General features: G+C 51.1%; 1 pseudogene; it reads right to left on the bottom strand.

Annotated features, from left to right (window-relative positions):
- LOC132225600 (histone-lysine N-methyltransferase PRDM9-like) overlaps window positions 1-16,598 on the bottom strand; it is a 36,140-nt pseudogene that overhangs the window by 10,031 nt on the left and 9,511 nt on the right.

The following is a 16,598-nucleotide window of genomic DNA, read 5'->3' as shown; positions in this document are numbered from 1 at the left end:
GAAGCTAAACAAAACCCCAGAAACCTGCTTTAGTCCTGGGCTTCAGCCAGCAGGATCACAGCATTGTAAGCAAAGGCCAGAAACCTACTTTCAGCAGTGGAGGCCTAAGAGCTGGAGCCAAACCTCAGAGCTATAGCTGGCCCAGAATAAATAAAAAAAAAGAAAGAAAGGAGTGGTTGGGAGCTTCAGTCACCCCCAGCCTGAAAACAGCCCTCAGCCCCTCACCCAGACTGGCCAGGCACCCCAGTGGGGACCCCCACCCTGATCCAGGACACCCTTCAGGGAAAACCAGCCAGCCCCACCCATGCACCAGGCCTCTATCCTATATAGTAAAAGGGTAATATGCCTCCCGGCACCGGGATCAGTGTGACGGGGGCAGTGCCCAAACCCACGGATCGCCCTGCGGCTCTGTGTGTGACAGGGGCCGGGGCCCCAACCCCCCAGCCTCCACATTGGCACTGCTCTGTGTGTGACGGCGTAGAGCCATAACCTCCCCATCGGCCCTGCCCTGAGTGTGAGAGTGGCAGCGCCACAACACCCTGATCAGCCCTGCTCTGTGGGTGATAGAGGGCCGCACCCCAAACCCCTGATGGGCCCTGCTCTGGGAGTGACAGGGGGCAGCGCCCCAACCCCCTGATTAACCCTGCTCTGTGTGTGACAGGGTACAGAGCCCCAACCCCCCTGATAGGCCCTGCTCTGTGAGTGACAGGGGGCAGTGCCCCAACCCCTGATTGGCCCTGCTCTGTGTGTGACAGGGGGTGGTGCCGCAACCTTCCCATCGACCCTGCCTTGATGTGACAGGGGGCAGTGCCCCAACCCCCCAATTGGCCCTACCCTGAGCGTGACTGAGGGTGGCATCGCAACCTCCCGATCGCCCTGCTCTGTGCATGACAGGGCACGGCACCCCAACTCCCCAATCAGCCCTGCTCTGAGCCCAACCAGGGGCTGCACCTAGGGATTGGGCCTGCCCTCTGCCACCCGGGACCAGGCTAAGCCAGCAGGACGATATCTCCCAAGGCGTCCCAGACTGTGAGAGGGCACAGGCCGGGCTGAGGGACCCCCCCCCCCATGCACAAATTTTTGTTCACCGGGCCTCTAGTATATATATATACTAGAGCACCATTGCAGGAAATTTATAAATTTATGTACCGGGAATGGCGGCGGGGGGGCGGGGGGGGGGGGTGGGAGGGGGATTCCTCAGCCCGGCCTGTGCCCTCTGAGCCTCTGACAGTCTGGGAGCCCTGCGATCCATCGCCTTCAGAGGGAGGACTGGTTCAGCAGCCCCAGCTGTGCATTGGTGGCCTGGGCCTCCCTCTTTGGGGTGACGGGGAGCCCCCATTGATCACCCAGTGGCTAGTGGCTAGTGGCCTGGGCCTTTCTCTGCAGGGCATCATGGGGGATGGTGGGGCCAGACCAATTGTGTTTCACAGGCCTTGGCTGGCCTGACACCAGTGGGTGTCATAGCCTGGTCATCTGGCCGGTCCTTCAGCTGGTCCTCCCTGGATTTGCATATTATGGTTTTATTATGGTAGAATTGGGGGGGGGTCTGTGTGAAGGTGAGAAAAGGGGGAGAAATGGGGGAACCTCTGTGATAGTGTCAACACTAAATCTGTATATAATTATTGTTACACATTGAAAGAGGTTCTATGACCCTGGCCAGTGTGGCTGAATGTTAGAGCCTCGACCTATGAACCGTGATGTGGGGGGCCGGCAGGAGGCAGCGATGGAGGTTTCTCTCTCTCTCTCTCTCTCTCTCTGTAAAATAAATGATTCATAAAAAGGGGTTTATGTGAACAGCCCCTGGTGTGTAACTGCTCTGCCTCTTGCTCCTCCCCGGTAACTCCTGAGAGCCCGCCCGACCAACACCTGGTCGGGGTCAGGCACCTGCACGCCCTCCGCCCGCACCTCGCGGCCTCGGGGTCCACTCTTCATCCGAGTCCTCGGAGTCCTCCGCCCCGTGCCTGGCTGTTCTGCCGCGGCGACTCATGAAGGCGGGTCGAGGGGCCCTGAGACCTGGAAGGAGAGAAAGAAAGAGTCTGTCCTGCGGGCGAAGAGCTGAGGGATGAACAGCAGATCCAGCGTCGAGCGGGGCGGAGCCGGGGCCCTGGACGGAGCCCCCCAACCCCCCGCGGCCCCGCCACCACCTCCTGGTCACCAATGCTGAGCAGCGCCTCCTAGTTGCTCTTCACGTTCCTGTGCCGGGCTCGCTCCCAGGCGCCCATCTGCGCCCACTCCTCCCGGGAGAACTAGTGCGCCCACTCCTCCCGGGAGAAGTAGATGGACACGTCCCTGCAGGCGGCCCTGGGCTGGAGGAGAGACCGTCCGTCCGCCCCGGCCCGAGGGGGGGCGCCCCGCCTCCACCCCGTCCCCACCTCCGTCCCCACCTCCACCCCCGTGGACCCCCTCACCTTGGTTCTGTGCCCAGCTCTCCCCGCCTCCTCTGGGGCCGCTCCTGGGGGTCCCTGTTGGGGTTTTTGGTGCCCCCAGCCCAGTCCCAGCAGGAGGCCGCAGTGCCTGTGTGAGGAGGAGGCGCTGATGAACCCGCTCCCGCCTCAGGACAGACTGGGACCAGGACCACGTGGCCAGGGCCACAGCCATTAAGACCCACCAGGGGGCGCCTCCTTCCCTTGGAGGCTCGCGCGGTCTCAGAGGGCGACTGAGGGGCGCGGTCAGGAGTCTGAGGGGCGGGGGCGGGGGGGGACTGAGGGGCGAGGTGGGGGGTGTGAGGGGCGCGGTGTGGGGGTCTGAGGGGCTTGGTCGGTGAGGACTCTGGGTCTCCCTGCGGCGCTGCGCACCTGGCCGAGGTCCCCTCAAATCCACGCGCTGCCCGCTGCGCTTCCGCCCTCAGGCTTGTGAGGCGGGGGGAGGGGGAGCTTCCGGCACCCAGAGTGTCAGAGGCAGCCGCCAATCAGTGATGCGGTCACAGGGCCCTGCCTGCCAATGGGCGGTTAGAAACGCGGAAAGGGCGGGGCGCAGGGTGAAGCCTTCCTGCCAGTCAATGGCAGAATCTTGTCGAAAGAGCCCGCCTTCCGCCCTCAACCCCTGGTGGTGATTGGCTACCCAGGGTCCTGCGAGTGTCCATCAAGAAGCTTTCAGCCAGGCACGGATGGGCGGTGTCCAGGGCTCGGATTCCTGTGGTTTCGCGGAGGGACCCCAGGAGCCCGGATCCCCCCGCCCGGACAGGTGTTGGGGTGTCACATCCTTCCTGCCGCCTGACCCAGTCTGTGTTCCACCCAACGGTATTTAAGTCCCGGACTGTCTTCCAGGCGCCTGTGTTCGCTTCCTTAGCGAGAGGACCAGGCGGTAGGCCGGGAGTTGCCTTCTGGGAAACAGGGATTCCCACTAGAACAGCGGTTCTCAACCTGTGGGTTGCGACCCCTTTGGGGGTCGAACGACCCTTTCACAGGGGTAGCTTAAGACCATCGAAAAAACACATATATAATTACATATTGTTTTTGTGATGAATCACTATGCTTTAATTATGTTCAGTTTGTCACAATGAAAATACATCCTGCATATCACACATTTACATGACGATTCATAACAGTAGCGACATTACAGTGATGAAGTAGCAACGAAAATAATTTTATGGTTGGGGGCCAGCACAACATGAGGAACTGTACTAAAGGGTCGCGGCATTAGGAAGGTTGAGAACCACTGCCTTAAAGGAAGCTGTCAGCCAATTCCTTTGCGAAAACGATCCTCTGGGTCCCTCTTGTGGCCATTCAAAGAATAACACCTTATGCTTCTGTCCGTGGTTCTGAAATGTTAGCTAATATCCCGTGAATTTGATGGAAAAGTCTACCCAAAAAACCACAAACAAACAAAACCTACAGAAAACCCTACAAAATCATCGAGGCTGTCCAGGGTGCAATTATTCCTTCCCCGGATGGACTGAAGTCACGGGTCTGGCTTTTGCACCCCTTCCTGTCCCAGCCCTGCAGAGGGAGGCCTTGGCTGCTGCACTGACATGGGGAAGCTGTGCGTTCAGTAATTCAGTCCGTAACCTAGAGGCTGCCATGATTGGAGCAGTCAGTCCTGGGGCGGCCGCCGTTACCAAGGCAGCCAGTACAGGACAGGTCTCCTTTCCTGAGGCAGCCAGTAACCCGGCGGCCGCTATGATTGCAGCAGCCAGTCCGTACAGCGAGGCGCAAGGGTATCGCAAGAACGTGTTATTACCACTAGACTCAGCGGCTTCTGTAGGGCATTACTGAGGCAGCTAGTACTCTGGAGGCTGCAATGATCAATGTAGCCTAGAGGCGGGCATTACTGAGGCAGTCCTTCCCCTGTAGGCTGCCATTATTGATGCAATCAGTACCAGGGAGGCTGTCATTGTTGATGGCACCTCCAGATGCAGGGTATTATGGGAACATGTTAGTAGCGTGAAAAAATTTGAATTTAAACTTTTGTGTTGAAACCCAGTGTGTTTTTTTAAAAAATATATTTTTATTGATTTCAGAGATGAAGGGAAAGGGATAGAGATGGAAACATCAATGATGAGAGAGAATCATGGATCAGCTGCCTCCTGTATCACCCCCTCACTACTGGGGATCCAGCCCGCAACCCGGACATGTGCCCTGACCGGGAATCGAACCAGGGGCCCTTCAATACATAGGTTGTCACTCTCCCCACTGAGGCACACTGGCCAGGGCCACAGTGGTTTTTTTTAGAAATATACATTTCTACTAGTTCAGAAAGGAAGAGAGAAAGATCAATGATGAGTGATCATCATAGATTGGCCGCCTTCTGCCAGAAGAAAGAGTGACATTTGCTCTCATCTGCTAAGCAGAAGGAATAGTCCTGGCCAGTGTTGTTCACTAGTTAGACCTTCGGGTGCCCAGGGAAGGGTCGCTGGTGGGATTCCTGGTCCAGAGCACATACCTGGGATGCAGGCTTCATTGCCTGCCCCGGTCTGGGCTCTTGTGGGAGCCAAAGATCCATGTGTCTCTTGCATATTCATGTTTGCTTTTTTGTTTCTTCTCTATCCCCTCCCTCCCTCCCTCCTTCCCTCTGTCTGTAAAAACATATCCTCTGGTAAGAATTAACCAAAACATAAACAAGAAAAACGTACAAAGAAGGAAAAGCTTTGGAGGGTGTGAAAAAGCAGCATACCCCTAAAGAAAGGCACCATGATGAGCAGAGCATTCAGCTCCGCTGATGTTTTTCCAAGGAATGTGTCTATAAGATAAAAATAAAATGTATGAGTGTCTCTCAGCTGGCAAGATCCTGACACAACACGACGAGGCCATTCTAGCGCGGTCCTTGCAGGGTCTCCCAAGCCACCACGTTGGGGCGAGGCTCTGGGGGTGGGGGGGCGAGGCCGGGACAAGCAGAGGAAAGCGAGGCGTGAAGGAGGCGGGGAATGGACAGAGGAGGGTCCTGCACGTGCTCCCCTCTACTGCGTTGTGTCGCTGCTCCCAGAGTCCCCCACACTGAGAAGATGGGAGCAGACTCACCCGGTGTCAGTGACCAAGGGACATACAGGCTGAGGGACACACAGACTGAGGGACACATAGGCCGAGGGACACAGAGACCGAGGGACACACAGATAATCGAGGACGCAGTGGCCTGGAGAGGTGACATCCGGGAACCTGTGACCACTGTGCTGGTTCCTCTTATCCTCCCAGATGTACCTTCTCAGAGGTTTTTGACTCCAGAACCCTGGATTCCATTTCCACAGACAGCACCTACTTCATGGTGACTCTGCCCAAGACCCAAGACCTCTCTGGACATCCATTCACACATCAGTTGTTTGAAAAGTGATCTCAAACTTATTCTATATAGTTATTGTATGTATGAAAAATAAATCCGAGCCAAGCAGTCATCTGTGTGATGTATTCTACATTTGTATTATACATACATTTTATTTTAGAAAACGACATTTCCCGTACAAAGTTGCCTTCCTAAGTGTAATTAAGTGAGCATGTTAAAAACTTTGTAAGAGTGGCCCTAACCGGTTTGGCTCAGTGGATAGAGCGTCGGCCTGCGGACTGAAGGGTCCCAGGTTCGATTCCGGACAAGGGCATGTACCTTGGTTGCGGGCACATCCCCAGTAGGGAGTGTGCAGGAGACAGCTGATTGATGTTTCTCTCTCACCGATGTTTCTACCTCTCTATCCCTCTCCCTTCCTCTCTGTAAAAAACCAATAAAATATTAAAAAAAAAACTTTGTAAGAGTGAATGTTTTACTTGGCAAATGTTTAGAAACTTGGTAAGTATTACTGTGTATCGCTGCCCAAGGAACTGTTGGCGGTCATGTGTTGTCACCAAAGCAGAATGTTTGCTAAATGACTGGTCCCCTTGTTTAGACAACCTTCATGGTTTTCCCTTCATTCTGTTATGAACCTATAGGCAGAAGGTAGAAGTAGGCTTGTACTGATGCCACAGCTCCCACCTGCTGTGATGATGGAAACAGGCCTGATGCTCCAAGCAGCATGAGAACACCAGCAAGGTAAAGGCTCTCATCCCCCTGGCATGTAATCTACCCAGCCAGGGCCGCACTGTCTTTGTAGAAAGAGGTCATCCAAATAGCAACACACAGCCCAGCAAGCGAGGCTCAATGAGTGAGTGCTGACCTATGAACCAAGAAGTGCCCTTGATTCCTGGTAAGGCCACCCCCATCACCTGATTGTTTCTCTTTGTCTCCCTGTCCCTCTGTGTGTCAGATCAAGAACAACAGATTTAAAATAAAACTGGAAACTGTCAAATCTGCTCCTATCCTCCTCCCAATAGGTATCAGATTTTACCGAAAACACCCACCACTTGTCTTTCCTAGTCATCGTGAGCATTCCAGTTCATGAATGTTCACAGTATCTCAGTTTAAAACGTGTGTGCACATCTACACCCAAACAGCGGAGCATCGCATCCTGGAGAATTTTCCATTTCCTTCCAAAGGAAGTGAGATGTGTCACACTGGACATGGAAACAAATGGTAGAAAAAGCTGGGCATGAAGTTAAAGGCTAATCCTTGCAACCTGGGAAAGATGTATTCAACAAATCAAGGCGTGACTAGTCAAACCAGAACCTTCCTGTATGTGGAGGTTTGGGCACAGGGACACCAACATTTTTAATGTGAAAGAGGACTTGATTGTGCAAAGCTTTCCTTCACCCCCTGAGAGATACTCACCGGAGGTGCTGAGCCACTCGAAATGTGTGGTGTTTCAATGCGATGCTGGGGTGGGGGTTTGCCCCTCCTGACCTGAGCGAGAGAGCCCACCTTCCAATGTGCACAGGGCCCCTGCTTGGGTGTCAACAGCTCCATGACTGTGGGCTGGCTCCTCCAGAGTCCGCTGAGACCCACAGAAAACAATATCCCAACTGGCAGATTTCTCCTGGTCCTGAGGTGTTTCAGGATTGGGTTAATGTGGGAAAACATGAGTATGAAGGTGTGGCTCAATGGTTGCTTCTGAGAGTTTCAGGTCACCAACCCAAGCCCTCAGTCATTGTAAGGAATGAGGTTTCCATTCTTCACATAGAAATGCCATCATTTTTTAAAATATATTTTTTATTGATTTCAGATAGAAAGGGAGAAGAAGGGGGGGTGAGAGAGAGAGAGAGAGAGAGAGAGAGAGAGAGAGAGAGAGAGAGAGAAATAGAGAGAGAGAAAGAGAGAGAGAGAGAGAAACATCCATGATGACAGAGAATCATGGATCTGCTGCCTCTTGCAGGCCCCACACTGGGGATCAAGCCCACAACCCGAGCATGTGCCCTGACCAGGAATTGAACCCTGACCTCCTGGTTCATAGGTTGATGCTCAAGCGCTGAGCCACGCCAGCCGGGCGGGAGAGGGAAGGTCATGGTCCCAGGTCGTGGGTTTGGGTACCCCCTTCAGGAGCTCTCCTCCAGAAACAGGTGCGATGCTAGGTCCCTCGGGCTGAGGGGTGACGGGCCCTCACCGCGTGTGCCTGCTCCCTGCATGGATGTCCGCTCTGTTGTAAGAAAAGCAGGGCCTCTGGTTGCTGGGGCCCCATCGCCTCCCCAGGCAGACGCTTACCTATTCCCTGGAGCCTCGCTGGACTCCCACCCATGGGCCCATGAGGGTCGGTGCTCCTGGCCTCAGTGGACATTACCTGTGAACCGGTGGCCAGGAATGACCGACACGGCCTGCCTGCTCTTCTCACGCGTGTCCATGTCCCATGACTCCCCATAAGAAATGTGCAGGTAAGGATTTCAGACGGGTCCGGGGACGGTGAGACCCGCAGACCCAGGTACAAGGCCAGGCACCAGGAGCTGTTGCGAGGTGGGCGTCGCACACACTGTGAGGTGAGGTGCACCCAGCAGCTCTCAGCAGGGTTGTGAGGGCCTTTGTCCTGGTCACTCTTAGAAACCAAGGTCACTCTTGTCCTGCCAAGGCTCAGTGGGAGGGGGTGGCCGGGGGGAGGAGCATGCCTGACCCCACGACTCCTGCACAGGCAGCCGAGTCCACGCAGAGCAGTGGGGCTGCTTGAGCTCTAAACTGGCTCCTGGGCCCCACTCCCTCTGCCTCCCTTGTCCACCTCAAGGCCTGGCAGACGCTGTTCACAGAGAGTTGCGTGTTTTAACCACCGGTGCTGACCCCACTCTGAATGACACTCCAAAGCCTGGGTCACCCTCCCGCTTTATAGCTTGGAAAGAGGCACAGAGACTTTGGGGGTCTTGCCTTAGGACACACAGTTTTGAGGGAAAAGCTGAGACTCAAAACCTTGTTGACAGACCTGGTGCCGACATGCTATGCCCCAGGCAAGATGCCAATGCTACAGAGGCAGCAAGAAGAGGGCGACCAGTGCCCAGACTGAGGCAGCACAGGTGTGTGCACAGGCACACGGGCACACACACACACAGACACGCGCACACACACACATGTACACACACATGCACAAACACACCTGCACACACCCTCTCTGGCTTTCACCTCTGAGGCTACAGAGGTCTAAGGAATCAGGGGAGGACCCAGGAGAAGCCAAGGGGTTGGTGGGGTCCTATTCATGTTCCTGGTGAGTGTGCCTCAATCCCTCTCCCTGGCGGGAACCTCACTGGACTGAGGCCAGATTCCGCCTTCCCGGGTTCAGGTCTGTGGCTGAGGGTTCTTTGAGGCCCTCCTGGAACTCTGCTTTCAGTGATGAGGGGGATGAGGCACGTAGGCTTCAGGTTAGTCTGGACACAAACTTTATTAAAACTAGGCCAAAAACACCATGAGGGACATTCGTGTTGACATCCACATAGCACTTACGGAACTGTTTGTCTATAGCCTCTCCTTTTGAAAGTGGAGGATTTGTTTGACCAGATACTTCTGTACTAATTACACTCTTGGGGAGGGAAAGGGGCCAGCAGGCTTCCTCTAAAGCCCCCTCAGAGCTGGGGTATGAGGTATGCGGTGCCTACACTTGCCCTATGGCTGCTGAGGTGCAATTTAGGGCTCATGATGCATCCTCCCTGCAAAGACCGGGCTTCTCCCATGAGTGTGTCGTCTGGTGTCTCATGAGATTGGACTTCTGTGTAAAGCCTTGCCCACACTCCCTGCAAACATAGGGCTTCTCCCCTGAGTGTGTTCTCTGGTGTTTGATGAGACTTGACTTATCTCTAAAGCCTCCCCCACACTCCCTACACACATAGGGCTTCTCTCCTGAGTGTGTCCTCTGGTATATGATTAGAGTTGACTTATCTGTAAAGCTTCTCCCACACTCCCTGCACACATAGGGCTTCTCCCCTGAGTGTGTCCTCTGGTGTGTGATGATAGATGACTTCTGTGTAAAGCCTCGCCCACACTCCCTGCACACATAGGGCTTCTCCCCTGAGTGTGTTCTCTGGTGTTTGATGAGATTGACTTATCTGTAAAGCCTCGCCCACACTTCCTGCACACATATGGCTTCTACCCTGAGTGTGTCCTCTGGTGTCTGATGAGATGTTACTTCCGTGTAAAGCCTTTCTCACACTCCCTGCACACATATGGCTTCTCCCCTGAGTGTGTCCTCTGGTGTGTTTCGATATGTGACTTATCATTGAAGCCTTGCCCACACCCTCCATGATTGATTGTTACAATTTTTGACATTCTTACTCCCACAGATAATTTGCCTGTGTTCTTTGGATTCACGTCCTGGCCTGTGCTGGGCTCTTCCTCCATTATTCTCTCACGCTCACTGGAGCTCCCTGTTTGTCTGTTGGGAGGCTTGAAAGAGTCCCGTGAAGTTCTCATGTGCCTGATCCTTTTAAGCAAAGGTTTGGACGTTCCTTTGACCTCTTGACCTTCAGCTTTGTCATTCCACCCATGTGGACCAGGATGTTGCTGCTGCTGTTGATTTTGATGCTCTGGGCCGGGTTCCTCTGACTGGAGGTGTTTTCCTGCAGGTGCTGCTGGCAGAATCTCAGAGGGGTGATTGCGTTTCACATGTTGGCTGAGGAATGTCTGACTGGAGAAGGCCACAGAGCAGGAGGGACATGTGTGGATCTCTGGCTTTGGTTCTGCTGAAAGAGAAAGTTTTGGTCAGGGCATGTGTGGGCAAGGCTGCCTGTGCCTTACGCTCTGTCTCCTGGTAAATCCTGTCTCCGGAATCATTCTAACTGTGTTGACAGTGCAAGCTCTGCCTCCCACAGAGTGTTCCTTCACAGTCTACTTTTCTTTTTCTTTGTCTGCACTACTCTTCTTCAGAAATCCAGAGACCCCATATCAAAAGTCTTTTGTACAGCCCTGGTCAGTGTGGATCAGTGGATAGAGCCTCAGCCTGTGGACAGAAAGGTCGTGGGTTTGATTCCCATCAAGGGCATGTGCCTTGGTTGCAGGCTGCTCCCCGGCCCGGACCTGGTCTGGGATTGTGCAGGAGGCAACAAATCGATGTGTTCCTCTCACATGGATATTTCTCTCTGTCTTTCCCTCTGTCTTTCACTCTCTATAAAAATCAATGGAAAAAATATCCTTGGGTAAGGATTGAAAAGAAAAAAGGTCTTACAGATCAAGGACCATCAGAAGCCATTTGACTCCTTATATGGGTTTGACTATCGTGACCTTTCCATATACATGTATCTTCTAAGTCATGTTAAAGAGAAAAACCACAGGCCTGGCCAGGTACCTCAGTGGTTGAGCATCAACCCATGAACCAGGTCGTCACCAGTTTGATTCCTGGTCAGGGCACATGCCCAGGTTTTGTGCTCTATCCCAGCAGGAGGCAGCTGATCCATGCTGATATTTCTATCTCTCTCTTCATTTCCCTTCCTCTCTCTCAAATCAATAAAAATATTTAAAAATAGAGGAACAATAGGCCCCAACTAGCAATTGCTGCTCTCTCAGTTTTCCACAAATCATAAAATGGAAATATGTCTTTCCTCACACAGTATTCCTACTTGATTTCTTTCAGTGTTAGCCTATTTCAAATACACTACAAAGTCCTGTTTCAAAATATCTCCCCAACCATGCCCTAGCCAGTTTGGCTCAGTAGATAGAGCGTCACCTTGGGGACTCCAGGCTCCTGGGTTCGATTCTAGTCAAGGGCACGTCCCTTGGTTGCAAGCTCAATCCCCAGCCCTGGTTGGGGTGCCCGTGGGAGACAAGCTATTGATGTTTCTCTCTCTGTCTCTCCCCCTTCTACTCTCTCTCAAAAAATAATCAGTGGAAAAATATCCTTGGGTGAGGATTAACAACAACAACAAAAATATTTCCCCAACCTGCTTCTTACACTCCTGACTCCCGTCCCTCTCCAGCCAGTCTGCCTTCCTCTCTCACTTGGAGTTGAAATAATCTCAGAGGGGATTCCCCACTGAAATTTATTTTCCAAAAAATTTAACAAAGCATAGTTTTAGAACATGCCACTCTGCAGCTGAAAACTGCTCAATTGTCCCGTCTCACTCAAGAAAGTCCCCAGTATCTCAGCTTGGATCATAGGCACTGTATTTCCAGGCTGCTAGGCATCTGTCCAACCTTTGTTCTTACCCTCCGTACTGAGACTGAGACGGGAGAAGCCCTCAGCCAGCTCAACACCCCACCTCTTCCCTTCCCTGCACCAGCCACTCCCTCTGCCTGGGACCTTGTGACACAACTGTTGTAACTGTTGTCTCCTGAGAAAGCCTTCCCTTGACCTTTGCAATCTGACACACCCACCTTCCCCTCACACTGATCCCTAGTCACTTGTCCTGGTCCCGTTTTCTCTAAAGCACTAACCACTATGTAATATTAAGCACATGCACATAGGTCTGCCAGGGCTTCCCTCCTTCACCAGCCAGCTGCTCAGGAGCAGTGATTCTGATCATCGTGTTCATCTGTATTTCCAGCTCCCAGAACCCTGCGTGGCACCGCGTAGGAATTCACATGGCAAGTCACAAAATAATGAATGAATGCATGTTAACACACACATTTCATTTAGAAATATGCAGTAAATGAAGAAGAAACAGCTAAAGTGTTAAAAAACAAAAAAACAAAACAACAACCCACAAACAACCACCTTGATGAGAGAGCTGGTTAAGTGCCTGAAACCTTTTTTTTTTTTTTTTTTGCCTCTAACCCTGTCAGCACTATATGATGCTGTGTATTTTGTGCATGAAGTATTTTTTAAAATGGAACAAAAATAGCCCCTGGCCAGTGTGGCTCAGTTCGTTGAGCATTGTCCCGTTCACCCGGAGGTAGCCAGTTTGATTCCTGGTCAGGGCACATGTCTGGGTGGTGGACTTGATCCCCAGTAGGGATAATGCAGGAGGCAGCAGATTGATATTTCTCTCCCTCTCCCTTCATCTCTGTCTCTAAAACCAATAGAAGCATATTTTTAAAAATTAGTACAAAAATAAAAATATTAAAATTTTTCCTAAGAATCAAAAACCTATGTGATGAGCCATTCATTTCTGAAGCATCTGATTTGAAGCTTTGCTGACTCTAGAGTGGAGTTTACTCTACTTGAGAGTTGGAGCATGAAAACTTCTAAGAATTCTTTCTTTCCATGTTGAAGAAGAGTGGTGCCCACCTCTCCCGGCCACAAGCTCTGTCTTCCACTTGCTGCCCCACTTGATGCCCAGCTTTTGGCCATACTCTTCTCCAAGCCAGACCAGCAGCTCACAGCCCGTCCTCACGACCCAGCAGGTTCGGTAGAAAATCTGCCTGTGATATTGAAAGGCCACCAGGTTCTGTTCTTGGTCATCCCGGGCGCAGTTCACATACCTGGCATTGAGGCAGATGAAAGGAAAGAAAACCACAGGCGATGAGTTTCCACTACCTGTCATATTCGTGCCCAGCTCCTCACTGACGCTTAAGGCCCTCAGCACTGATGGCACCCACACCCATGCTCCTGGGGAAACTTCTGTTCAATGTCCAAGCCTCTGTCACAATGTCATGTGAATTCCTGTCTCTAAGTCCTACTCACAGTGCTCATCCTGCCTAATGCCATTTCCAAAGCCTCATTCCAGACTTCCCCATCAAACCTGGTGACCTCTAGCTTCTCTAAGCTGTAAGTCAGGTTCTGTGTTACACCACAGAACTCGGGGCTTGATCTAGGACTCACATCATTCAACACTCAGTCCAAGTCTACCTTCTCTTCAGAGGCCTTTGTCGAGTCTCCCCACACTTTATTGAAGGCATCATTCAGTTGCCTCCCCCAGGTTCCCACAGAAACGTGGAGGTCTCTCTGTCTTAGAAAAATAACACAGAACAATAGTAGTTTATTCATAATCTGTCTCCCCTGACACAAGAGAGCCCCTCAGGAAAGGGCCATGAGCACTATTACTCTGCAGGCTCCAACACCCAGTTGTAGTTAGAACTGAGTCTGGGATGATGTGCTGCCCTCACAGGTTTAGACTATCCTTGGTTCAAGGCTATCTGGGCACTGGGCACTTCTTGAAAAATAGGAAAATTAGAGTTAAATGTTTATGAAATAAAATGTTTCATGTCCGTCTGCAGTAAGTCCTCCCTAGGGTCATGGATTGTGTAATCTGTGTAAGTAATGGATTCCTTCCTCTAAACTGGAACATAGTAGGTGTTTAACTAATGTCCATTAGATAAATCACAGAGTAATACAGGGTCCTCAAGGTTTTCCCAGTCAGTGCCCAAACCAGAGACTTCTATTTTGAGGACATATGCTATACTTTTACCTCCTTTTTTCCTAAATGTCTCTAGATGTTAAAGATCACTGTATGGAGAAAAAAGGGGAACAGAGAACTGAGGGAGACCATTAGGGAGGCATGATGGGAAGGACAGACATGTGGGTTGTGAGGCATGAGTATCCTCTCTGGCACCCAGAAGCCTAGTGACCTTACCTCATCCAGTTGGCCTGAGATGTATCCTTTCCATCCACATACTCATAGCAGTTTCTCCCTTTGGTGATCTGCATTTCAGGAAAAGAAGTTAAAGGCCGTGTTGTGTGTGTGTGTGTGTGTGTGTGTGTGTGTGTGTGGTTGTGTGTATATAATAGAAGAATTACTTTATTCTACTGTCATCAAATCTCTTTCAGCCTGCATGGTGATTCAACTGCCAATGGTGATCACAGGATATTTTTCTTACTCATCATCTACACGTCGGAATTGATTTGTCCACTAAGCAGGAGCCCCCAAGGGAGGAGTCTGTACCACTTTGCTCCCATTTACCCTCTGATCCTTAGAGAGGAGCTCCATGTTCATGCAAAGTCCGCCCAGTACACAGAGCTAACTAACCATATGGTCCCCATCCATGTCCTAGCATGTAGAAGGTGGGGGCCCCCCAAGCCACAGGAGGGACGGGGAAGCCTGAGGACAGGGAAGAGGTAAACTTCTCACCAGCCAGGAGTAGCCGTTGTTGGCTGTGGCTTCATCTTCTGTGATCTGACCCTCATAAGGGCCAAAGTGCAGGCCCTCGGGCAGATCACATTCCTCATTCCACACTCCAAGCCCAGCCTCAGGGATGCCTGATGGTCCGATTCTCAACCCAGGGGGCAGAGTGAGGGCTGAGCGGGTGGCATGCCCCTTGTCCGCGGCACTGTCTTTTACAAACGTAGGAGGCCCATGCACAGCACAGCTGTCAATGAAGAAGTTCTGACACTTCTCACAATCTGGAGGCAAGAGCAACAGGGAAGAGGGAGGGTGCAGTGCATGTTCCTGGACATGAAGAGCTTCGGAAAGAGCTCACATCAGTGAGCCTCAATCCTGTACTCCCGGTCACAAGAGGAAGGGAATGATTTGGGCACCCAAAGACCAAGTGAAATTCTTGCATCAAGACATAACATGCTCCTTGGTGAGGGTGAGCTTACATAGGTAGTCATCGTCCTGGGGCTCGCTGACCTCTTGGTAGACACAACACTTCCTCTCTCGTAGGCTATACATCTTCACTTCGATCTCCTTTCTCCTGAGGTCTACATGGGAGAAGGGCAGGTGACTGAGGGGATGAGGCCTGGAACATTAGTCCCTATCTTATCAGAAAACACACAATGTCCTACCATCAAATGTTCGCCTGTTCTATTATAGTATGTGGTATTTTCCTCCATTAACTAAAAGTCTAGCACTCCACACTGACTATTGTTGGCTGATTCAATTTTAGTTTCTAGATGATCCCATTATGAGGTTCAACCTCCCAAGCTTTGGTCATTCATAAAGTACGTATTGAGGGAACATTATGCGTTAGGCACTGAGTAAAGACCTGTGCACACAACACCAAGAGAATATGGTTGCTATTATCACAGATGGATTTATTGGACAACTTGCATGTGTCAATTGTTTAAGATTTAATTTAATGCTATCAATCTATATGTGACCCATGTTTCCTTATGTTCACTTTACACATTAGCATTCAGGAGCTCAGAGAGTTGGTAAGATTAGCTCAAAGCTTCAGTGCTAACTCCAGTTTCAAATCCAGGCCTATGCAAAGTCCACCCCACATACCTAGGCTACACTGATTAGCCTTTCTAGAAGAATTAGTGGAACTGAAATCTCCAAATTATGTAACTTACCCAATTTTGATCTAGGGTGCTGTCCAGAGGGACTTGCTTCTCCAGGAGGGGGCACTGGTTTCTGAGTCTGCTCTGAGCCACTTGTGGTCAACAAATTTGCTGTTCCTGACAATTCCTTCAAAGTAGACTCATTACTTAATGACGTCCTGGACTTTGCCTTCAATGTGGAAGTCCCATATTAAAAGGTAACATGCATTTATTTAATTATGTAGGATTTATGATATATTTTCACATACATGACTTCAATGAACACCTCAACAACTCTGAAATACCTGGGAAGTATGAATATTAGAGGAAAAAGAAATGGCCAATGTGGGTTGTGAATTGAAGACTAGAACCCATGCCTTAAGGATCTTTTTTTTTATAGAACAGTGAGAGTGAAAGATACTGGTAAGAAAATAAGTCATAGTTGGGCCCTAACCAGTGTAGCTCAGTTGATAGAGTGTCAGCCTGCGGATTGAAGGGTCCTTAGTTCTATTCCGATCAAGGGCCAGTGACTTGGTTGCAGGATCCTCCTCCCTGGCCCATGCCCTGGTCTGGACTTTTGCAGGAGGCAACCAATCAATGTGTCTCTCACATTGATATTTCTCTCCGTCTCTCCCTCTCTCTTCTATTCTCCCTAAAAATCAATGAGAAAATATCCTTGGGTGAGGATTAAGAATAAAAAAGAAAGAAAGAAAAATAGTTGGCAGAGCCCTGGCTGGTGTAGCTCAGTTGGTTGAACTGAAGGGTT

The sequence above is a fragment of the Myotis daubentonii genome, chromosome Y, assembly GCF_963259705.1.
Source record: "Myotis daubentonii chromosome Y, mMyoDau2.1, whole genome shotgun sequence".
In the NCBI taxonomy this organism is placed as follows: domain Eukaryota; kingdom Metazoa; phylum Chordata; class Mammalia; order Chiroptera; family Vespertilionidae; genus Myotis; species Myotis daubentonii.
This window is presented reverse-complemented; position numbering and strand designations above follow the sequence as displayed.